Source organism: Bos grunniens, chromosome 25, assembly GCF_055505025.1.
Source record: "Bos grunniens cultivar Pamir isolate PY7600 chromosome 25, Bosgru_T2T1.0, whole genome shotgun sequence".
NCBI classification, from domain to species: Eukaryota; Metazoa; Chordata; class Mammalia; order Artiodactyla; family Bovidae; genus Bos; species Bos grunniens.
Window position 1 is genome coordinate 24,434,758 of NC_141189.1, and position 9,569 is coordinate 24,444,326.

The following is a 9,569-nucleotide window of genomic DNA, read 5'->3' on the forward strand; positions in this document are numbered from 1 at the left end:
GTCAAAGCTGTGGTTTTTCCAGAAGTCATGTATGGATGTGACATTTGGACCATAAAGATGGCTGAGTGCCAAAGAACTGTTGCTTTCAAACTGTGGAGCTAGAGAAGACTCTTGAGAGTCCCTAGGACTAGAAGGAAATCAACCCTGAAGATTCATTGGAAGGAATAATGCTGAAGTTGAAGCTCTAATACTTTGGTCACCTGATGTGAAGAGCCATCATGGAAAAGACCCTCATGCTGGGAAAGACTGAGGGCTGGAGGAGAAGAAGGCAGGAGAGGATAAGAAGGTTGGATGGCAATACTAACTAAATGGACATGAGTTGGAGTAAACTCTGGGAGATAAGCAAGGACAAAGAAGCCTGGTGTGCTGCAGTTCATGGGATTGCAGAGAGTCAGATATAACTATTGACTGAACAACAACAACACACCTAAGAATACAGCTAATTATGGCCCTTATTGTGTAATAAAACTCAAAAGGAATTTAAAATGCTCCTAGGTAATTATGTTAGACCTGTAACTACTGAGAGTGTATCAAGAAAAATACTTCCTCACTTTTAAATTCAACGACTGACGGAATAATTTCATGTCTAATATACATATAGCCAATAAATACATAGATACAAAATATCAAATGAAGAAATACACTATGAGGAAATAAAATCATTGTGCTGCAGTGAGATGTGATTATATATGTAACTTGTCATTACTGGATGATATTTTCAATATAGTGGTGTTAACAAAGATATACAAAAATCAATTCTGATATTATATAAAGCCACATGCGCAGTACAAGGCCTATCTCCTTTCTTACAACAAATGAAATGAGCCTTGAAAGTATAGGTGATGAATGTAAGACATAGGAAAACATTTGAATATATCTGAATTAGAAAGTACACAAAAAAAGAAAAATAAATTATAAATGTATGAAGGCAAGCATCAATGTTCATATATGAAAAAAATCTTTGTAAAAAAAAATTTTTTTTAATTAAAAGAGAACACCATTGTGCTGTTGCTTCTAAATCTGATGCATGGGTTCCTAGTGGTCAGTCATCGTGGTTGGTGAGCAGTAACTGAGCCAAGATGCTACAGAATTTTCTTGCTCTCCATCAGATTACTAAGAGGACCATAAGTACTGCTTCAGGCAGGCAGTTTGAAAATAAGGTTCCAAAGAAACAAAAGCTGTTCCAGGAAGATAATGGAATTCCAGTGTATCTGAAGAGTGGGATAGCTGATGCCCTCCTGTATAGAGCCACCATGGTTCTTATAGCTGGTGGAATGGCATATGCCATATATAAGCTGGCTGTGGCTTCATTTCCCAAGAAGCAGGATTGACTTCAGTTTATCCTCCCAGCAATGAGTTGGTTCAATTCCATTCAGCTCTCTGTGGGCCAGCAATCTGATATATAACCGAATTCTTTGGAGATCAGTATTTATTGATTTGTACCAACTGCCACCAATAAAGCAGTCTTTACCATGAAAAAAAAAAAGAAGAAGAAAAAAAACCACAACAAGAGACAACTGATGCATGAACTTTGCTTACTTAAATCTTAACCAATTCTAATATGGTCTTAACCTTTTATTTAATGATAACAACTACAGTGAGGTCCTTTGAATGAGTTTTTAGTAAGCTGAATCACTCAAAATTATTTAAAATCATCATAGATCATGACAAATTGTAAAACACAGCAAGTCTTTCAGCTGAAAAGGAGATAAGCTAACAAGTAAATTCTTAAAACATTATTAATGACTTTACTTTTATTAAAGGCAGTAAAGTAAAATTATAATAAACTCTGCCTTGGGTATAAATCTTGGAGAACGGAATGGCTACCCACTCCAGTATTCTGGCCTGGAGAATTCTAGGAACTGTATAGTCCATGGGGTTGCAAAGAGTCGGACCTGACTGAGTGACTTTCACTTGGGTATAAATGAAATACTTAAGCTTAAAATAATGTAAGTTTTATCATACTTACTTGTCATGTTCTCCATAATTTTCAGCTACTTCAATGCTGTTGGAAAACAGCCATTAAAAATTAGTGAAAGAATATTATGCACTGGTGTGCATTTTCACTTGTTACCTGGGGTTCTTTTCCCAACATTATTTGGAAAGTGGATCACCAGTTTATTTTCTTGGAAGATCTCTATATTGATTATTCAGTGTATTGTTACTGAGTCCAAGCTTGCTCTGCTCACTGCACCACAGGCCAGTGAATCTGAGAGATGAGGGGTTAAGGCAAGGAAGAGACTATAATTGAGGAGCCAGCTGACCGAGAAGATGGCAGGCTAGTACCCCCAAATAACCATCTTATCTGATCTGGATGCTGTTTTTTTTTTTTTAATAGATCAGAGATGTGGCGGGAGGTGAGGAATCAAAGTAAAAAGACCATTCATCTTGCAAACATCTCCTAGAATGGCAAGCCTCAGGCAGAGATGAATTAATTTCTTCCTTCCTGCCATCTACAGGTGAACAGAGTTCTGAACAAGGGCACTTAATTTAACAGTCAGACAGAGGGGCAGGATTCTCTGAGGCAGGCCATTCTGTATGATTATAGTAGCAAAAGCAATGAAAAGCAAGTCAAAGAAACCGTTTCCAAAATGTAGGAATTTGGCTTTTTCTGTGCAACAATTCCCCACTGTCAAAGTCCCTTCCACAATCTTGTGGGAAAAGGGGGTGACGATATTTCTGCTTAGTCAGATGGATCTTTCAGGGAGTGTCTGCCCTCATTGCCAGTGTTTCAAATGTTGAGATTTGTCTTTAATTTTTAAATTTTTTTGGAAAGTGTTCATTTCACACTGATAGACTTAGAAAAGCTGAACTTCAAATACATGAGACAGCACCTCAAATTAAGAAATTTAGACCTTTTCTATGTATGAAGTGAAAGTCGCTCAGTTGTGTCCGACTCTTTGTGACCCCATGGACTATACAGTCCATGGAATTTTCCAGCCCAGAATACTGGAGTGGATAGCTGTTCCCTTTTCCAGGGGATCTTCCCAATCCAGGGATCAAACCCAGGTCTGCCGCATTGCAGCCAGATTCTTTACCAGCTGAGCCACCAGGGAATACATAGCTTCTATGTATGGGGAGATGCAAAAGTCAGGGCTCATTAAAATTATTTCCTTAGTATGTACCTCACCCATCTGGGGCCTGCAGTCCTGCACTCTCAGAATTTCCTCAGGGTTCACCATAGGGAGTGGCTGGAATGCTTGCAGTCTATGGACTGATAAGTGGCATGTATTCACCCTCCTTGGGGTTCACTGGCTCACACTGAAGGGCTGCAATTGCTGATTCCATTCTTCAAGTCTTCCCCTCTTGGTCATGAATGAGCATTATCTGGGAAACATTTCATCATTAACTTTTGTCCCACATTACTAGATGCTTCGTCCCAGTTCAGTCACAATTTCTTGATATGCTATTCCAGGTGTTAAGTTTTAGATCAGGCCCCATCAACAATTAAAAATTCTCTGGATTCTAACTATAATCCAGGAGACATTTTCCCTTGTTGCTTCTTCCCATACCTAGAATCAGAGTATTTTATACTATAAAATACAAATATTTTATATTACAAATGTGAGTTTCTTAAAATGTTTAGCCATAGAAGTTTTGTTTGAGGCCTGATTACACATTGGTTACTGCAAGAGACAACAATCTTATAAATTAAACTGGATATAAATAATGTAGACAAAGACACAGTGCGGTAGGGAGACACAAAGCACAATATGAAAACAAAGAATAAATGTAAATAATGATTAGATGATCAGTATAAGTAGTTGTAATCCAGTTTCAATAATCAAGTGACCAAAGGAGCCATAGCTGATTTAATGAGCTATCTACAGTTTCATTGCACTGGCCATGAATACTTATGCATAAGCCTAATCTTTGAGATGAGTGTATGTTACTGGCAGAATTGACCAGGTAGAGAGAAAAAGATATATGTTCCAAAAGGTATAATCTACCAAACTATTGGAAGTCATAATTAATTGGAGAAGTTTTTCTTTCACCTGGAAAACATAAATTTAAGCCAGTAATCCTTGAAATCTATAAAAATTACAACCATATTTATCAGTTTACTTCGGTTTTATATAAATAATCCTTTTTGTTAACAGCTTTATGAAGTCGTCAGGTTTCCCATGAGAATTCTTCAAGTTCTTATTCAGTTCAATATTATATTTTGAAAGTCAGAAACTTGTAAAGTCTTTTTTATAAATCTTGAATATGAGACATTTTGTAAAGGCATTAGAGTAAAACCATAACTGTCTACATTAACAAAAGGCTTTAAAAAAGACAAATTTTAATCTGATTACTGCTGTGACACGTAACATTTTCAGATAACTAAAATTATGACTGATAATATTTTACCAAGACATATCAGATTTTTAGGAACTCCCTATAATCTTGAGAATATCTGTACCATTTACCATATTATATAACAAAGTTTATGACTCATTTGACAACACTTCCCTTAAACCAAACATACCAAATAAACATGATTAGTTTAATATTTCCCTTTGGAGTTCCTCAGGGGAACTTTGAAGCATCCCAAAGTTAGCTAGAGGTCAAAGGAACTTTATTATAGTTTGATTTGGGAAGACTTGTCAAAGGAATACCAAGTAACATTTTAAAATACAACCGACCACGGGTCACTGTGAAACTTAGCCAAAGTGACAATAAAGGGGGCGATCCTAAGATGGCGGAGGAATAGGACAGGAGAGCACTTTCTCCCCCACAAATTCATCAAAAGAACATTTAAATGCTGAGTAAATTCCACAAAACAACTTCTGAATGCCGGCAGAGGACATCAGGCACTGAGAAAAGCAGCCCAGTGTCTTCAAAAGGAGATGGAGAAGTCTTGAGACTACTGTAAAAGTAAGACTGAAAACCAGAAGCAGGAGGCTTAAGTACAAATCCTGAGACCACCAGAGAACTCCTGACTCCAGGGAACATTAATTGACAGGAGCTCATCAAACGCCTCCATACGTACACTGAAGCCAAGCACCACCCAAGGGCCAACAAGTTCCAGGGCAAGACATACCACGCAAATTCTCCAGCAACACAGGAACACAGCCCTGAGCTTCAATATACAGGCTGCCCAAAGTTACTCCAAACTCATTGACATCTCATAACTTGTTACCGGACACTTCATTGCACTCCAGAGAAAAGAAATCTAGCTCCACCCACCAGAACACCGACACAAGCTTCCCTAACCAAGAAACCTTGACAAGCCACCCATACAACCCCACCCACAGCAAGGAAACTCCACAATAAAGAGAACTCCACAAATTGCCAGAATACAGAAAGGCCACCCCAAACACAGCAATATAAACAAGATGAAGAACAGAGGAATACCCAACAGGTAAAGGAACAGGATAAATGCCCACCAAACCAAACAAAAGAGGAAGAGATAGGGAATCTACCTGATAAAGAATTCCAAATAATGATAGTGAAAATGATCCAAAATCTTGAAACCAAAATGGAATCACAGATAAACAGTCTGGAGACAAGGATTGAAAAGATGCAAGAAAGGTTTAACAAGGACCTAGAAGAAATAAAAAAGAGTCAATATATAATGAATAATGCAATAAATGAGATAAAAAACACTCTGGAGGCAACAAATAGTAGAATAATAGAGGCAGAAGATAGGATTAGTGAAGTAGAAGACAGAATGGTAGAAATAAATGAATCAGAGAGGAAAAATAAAAATGAGTTAAAAGAAATAAGGACAATTTCAGGGACCTACAGGACAATGTTAAATGCCTCAATATTCGCATCATAGGAGTCCCAGAAGAAGAAGACAAAAAGACCATGAGAAAATACTTGAGGAGATAATAGTTGAAAACTTCCCTACAATGGGGAAGGAGATAATCACCCAAGTCCAAGAAACCCAGAGAGTCCCAAACAGGATAAACCCAAGACGAAACACCCCAAGACACATATTAATCAAATTAACAAAGATCAAACACAAATAACAAATATTAAAAGCAGCAAGGGAAAAACAACAAATAACACACAAGGGGATTCCCAAAAGGATAACAGCTGATCTTTCAATAGAAACTCTTCAGGCCAGGAGGGAATGGCAGGATATACTTAAAGTGATAAAAGAAAATAACCTACAACCCAGATTACTGTACCCAGCAAGGATCTCATTCAAATATGAAGGAGAAATCAAAAGCTTTACAGACAAGCAAAAGCTGAGAGAATTCAGCACCACCAAACCAGCTCTCCAACAAATGCTAAAGGATCTTCTCTAGACAGGAAACACAAAAAGCGTGTATAAACTCGAACTCAAAACAATAAGGTAAATGGCAACGGGATCATACTTATCAATAATTACCTTGAATGTAAATGGGTTGAATGCCCCAACCAAAAGACAAAGACTGGCTGAATGGATACAAAACCAAGACCCCTACATATGTTGTCTACAAGAGACCCACCTCAAAACAGGGGACACATACAGGCTGAAAGTGAAGGGCTGGAAAAAGATATTCCATGCAAATAGAGACCAAAAGAAAGCAGGAGTAGCAATACTCATATCAGATAAAATAGACTTTAAAACAAAGGCTGTGAAAAGAGAGAAAGGATGCTACATAATGATCAAAGGATCAATCCAAGAAGAAGATATAACAATTATAAATATATATGCACCCAACATAGGAGCACCACAATATGTAAGACAAATGCTAACAAGTATGAAAGGGCAAATTAACAATAACACAATAATAGAGGGAGACTTTAATACCCCACTCACACCTATAGATACATCAACTAAACAGAAAATTAACAAGGAAATACAAACTTTAAATGATACAATAGACCAGTTACACCTAAATGATATCTATAGGACATTTCACCCCAAAACAATGAATTTCACCTTTTCCTCAAGTGCGCACGGAACCTTCTCCAGGGTAGATCACATCCTGGGCCATAAATCTAGTCTTGGTAAATTAAAAAAAATTGAAATCGTTCCAAGCATCTTTTCTGACCACAATGCAGTAAGATTAGATCTCAATTACAGGAGAAAATCTATTAAAAATTGCAACATATGGAGACTGAACAACACGCTGCTGAATAACCAACAAATCACAGAAGAAATCAAAAAAGAAATAAAAATATGCATAGAAATGAATGAAAATGAAAACACAACAACCCAAAACCTGTGAGATACTGTAAAAGCAGTGCTAAGGAGTAAGTTCATAGCAATACAGGCATACCTCAAGAAACAAGAAAAAATTCAAATAAATAACCTAACTCTACACCTAAAGCAACAAGAAAAGGAAGAAATGAAGAACCCCAGGGTGAGTAGAAGGAAAGGAATCTTAAAAAATTAGGGAAGAAATAAATGCAAAAGAAACAAAAGAGACCACAGCAAAAATCAACAAAGCCAAAAGCTGGTTCTTTGAAAGGATAAATAAAATTGACAAGCCATTAGCCAGACTCATCAAGAAACAAAGGGAGAAAAATCAAATCAATAAAATTAGAAATGAAAATGGAGAGATCACAACAGACAAAACAGAAATACAAAGGATCATAAGAGACTACTATCAGCAATTATATGCCAATAAAATGGACAACTTGGAAGAAATGGACAAATTCTTAGAAAAGTACAACTTTCCAAAACTGAACCAGGAAGAAATAGAAAATCTTAACAGCTCCATCGCAAGCATGGAAATTGAAACTGTAATCAGAAATCTTCCAGCAAACAAAAGCCCAGGTCCAGACGGCTTCACAGATGAATTCTACCAAAAATTTAGAGAAGAGCTAACACCTATCCTACTCAAACTCTTCCAGAAAATTGCAGAGGAAGGTAAACTTCCAAACTCATTCTATCAGGCCACCATCACCCTAATACCAAAACCTGACAAAGATGCCACAAAAAAAGAAAACTACAGGCCAATATCACTGATGAACATAGATGCAAAAATCCTTAACAAAGTTTTAGCAATCAGAATTCAACAACACATTAAAAAGATCATACACCATGACCAACTGGACTTTATCCCAGGGATGCAAGGATTCTTCAATATCTGCAAATCAATCAATGTAATATACCACATTAACAAATTGAAAAATAAAAGCCATGTGATTATCTCAATAGATGCAGAGAAAGCCTTTGACAAAATTCAACATCATTTATGATAAAAACTCTCCAGAAAGCAGGAATAGAAGGAACATACCTCAAAATGCTGCTGCTGCTGCTAAGTTGCTTCAGTCATGTCCAACTCTGTGTGACCCCATAGATACCTCAACATAATAAAAGCTATATATGATAAACCCACAGGAAACATTATCCTCAATGGTGAAAAATTGAAAGCATTTCCCCTAAAGTCTGGAACAAGACAAGGGTGCCCACTTTCACCACTACTATTCAACACGGTTTTGGAAGTTTTGGCCACAGAAATCAGAGCAGAAAAAGAAATAAAAGGAATCCAAATTGGAAAAGAAGAAGTAAATCTCTCACTGTTTTCAGATGACATGATCCTCTACATAGAAAATCCTAAAGATGCCACCAGAAAATTACTAGAGCTAATCAATGAGTATAGTAAAGTTGCAGGATATAAAATCAACACACAGAAATCCCTTGCATTCCTATACACTAATAATGAGGAAATAGAAAGAGAAATTAAGGAAACAATTCCATTACCATTGCAACGAAAAAAATAAAATACTTAGGAATATATCTACCTAAAGAAACTAAAGACCTATGTATCAAATCAGATCAAATCAGATCAGTCGCTCAGTCGTGTCCAACTCTTTGAGACCCCATGATCGCAGCACGCCAGGCCTCCCTGTCCATCACCAACTCCCAGAGTTCACTGAGACTCACGTCCATCGAGTCAGTGATGCCATCCAGCCATCTCATCCTCTGTCGTCCCCTTCTCCTCCTGCCCCCAATCCCTCCCAGCATCAGAGTCTTTTCCAATGAGTCAACTCTTCACATGAGGTGGCCAAAGTACTGGAGTTTCAGCTTTAGCATCAGTCCTTCCAAAGACATCCCAGGGCTGATCTCCTTCAGAATGGACTGGTTGGATCTCCTTGCAGTTCAAGGGACTCTCAAGAGTCTTCTCCAACACCACAGTTCAAAAGCATCAATTCTTTGGCGCTCAGCCTTCTTCACAGTCCAACTCTCACATCCATACATGACCACAGGAAAAACTATAGCCTTGACTAGACGAACCTTTGTTGGCAAAGTAATGTCTCTGCTTTTGAATATGCTATCTAGGTTGGTCATAACTTTCTTTCCAAGGAGTAAGCGTCTTTTAATTTCATGGCTGCAGTCACCATCTGCAGTGATTTTGGAGCCCAAAAAAATAAAGTCTGACACTGTATCTACGGTTTCCCCATCTATTTCCCATGAAGTGGTGGGACCGGATGCCATGATCTTCGTTTTCTGAATGTTGAGTTTTAAGTCAACTTTTTCACTCTCCACTTTTACTTTCATCAAGAGGCTTTTGAGTTCCTCTTCACTTTCTGCCATAAAGGTGGTGTCATCTGCATATCTGAGGCTATTGATATTTCTCCTGGCAATCTTGATTCCAGCTTGTGCTTCTTCCAGTCCAGCGTTTCTCATGATGTACTCT

At 37.6% G+C, this 9,569-nt stretch overlaps 1 pseudogene; it reads left to right on the plus strand.

The window, feature by feature from the left end:
• Positions 1–1,079: 1,079 nt before the first annotated feature.
• LOC147345314 (cytochrome c oxidase subunit 7A2, mitochondrial pseudogene) lies at positions 1,080–1,331 on the plus strand (annotated as a pseudogene).
• The last annotated feature ends 8,238 nt before the right edge of the window (positions 1,332–9,569 follow it).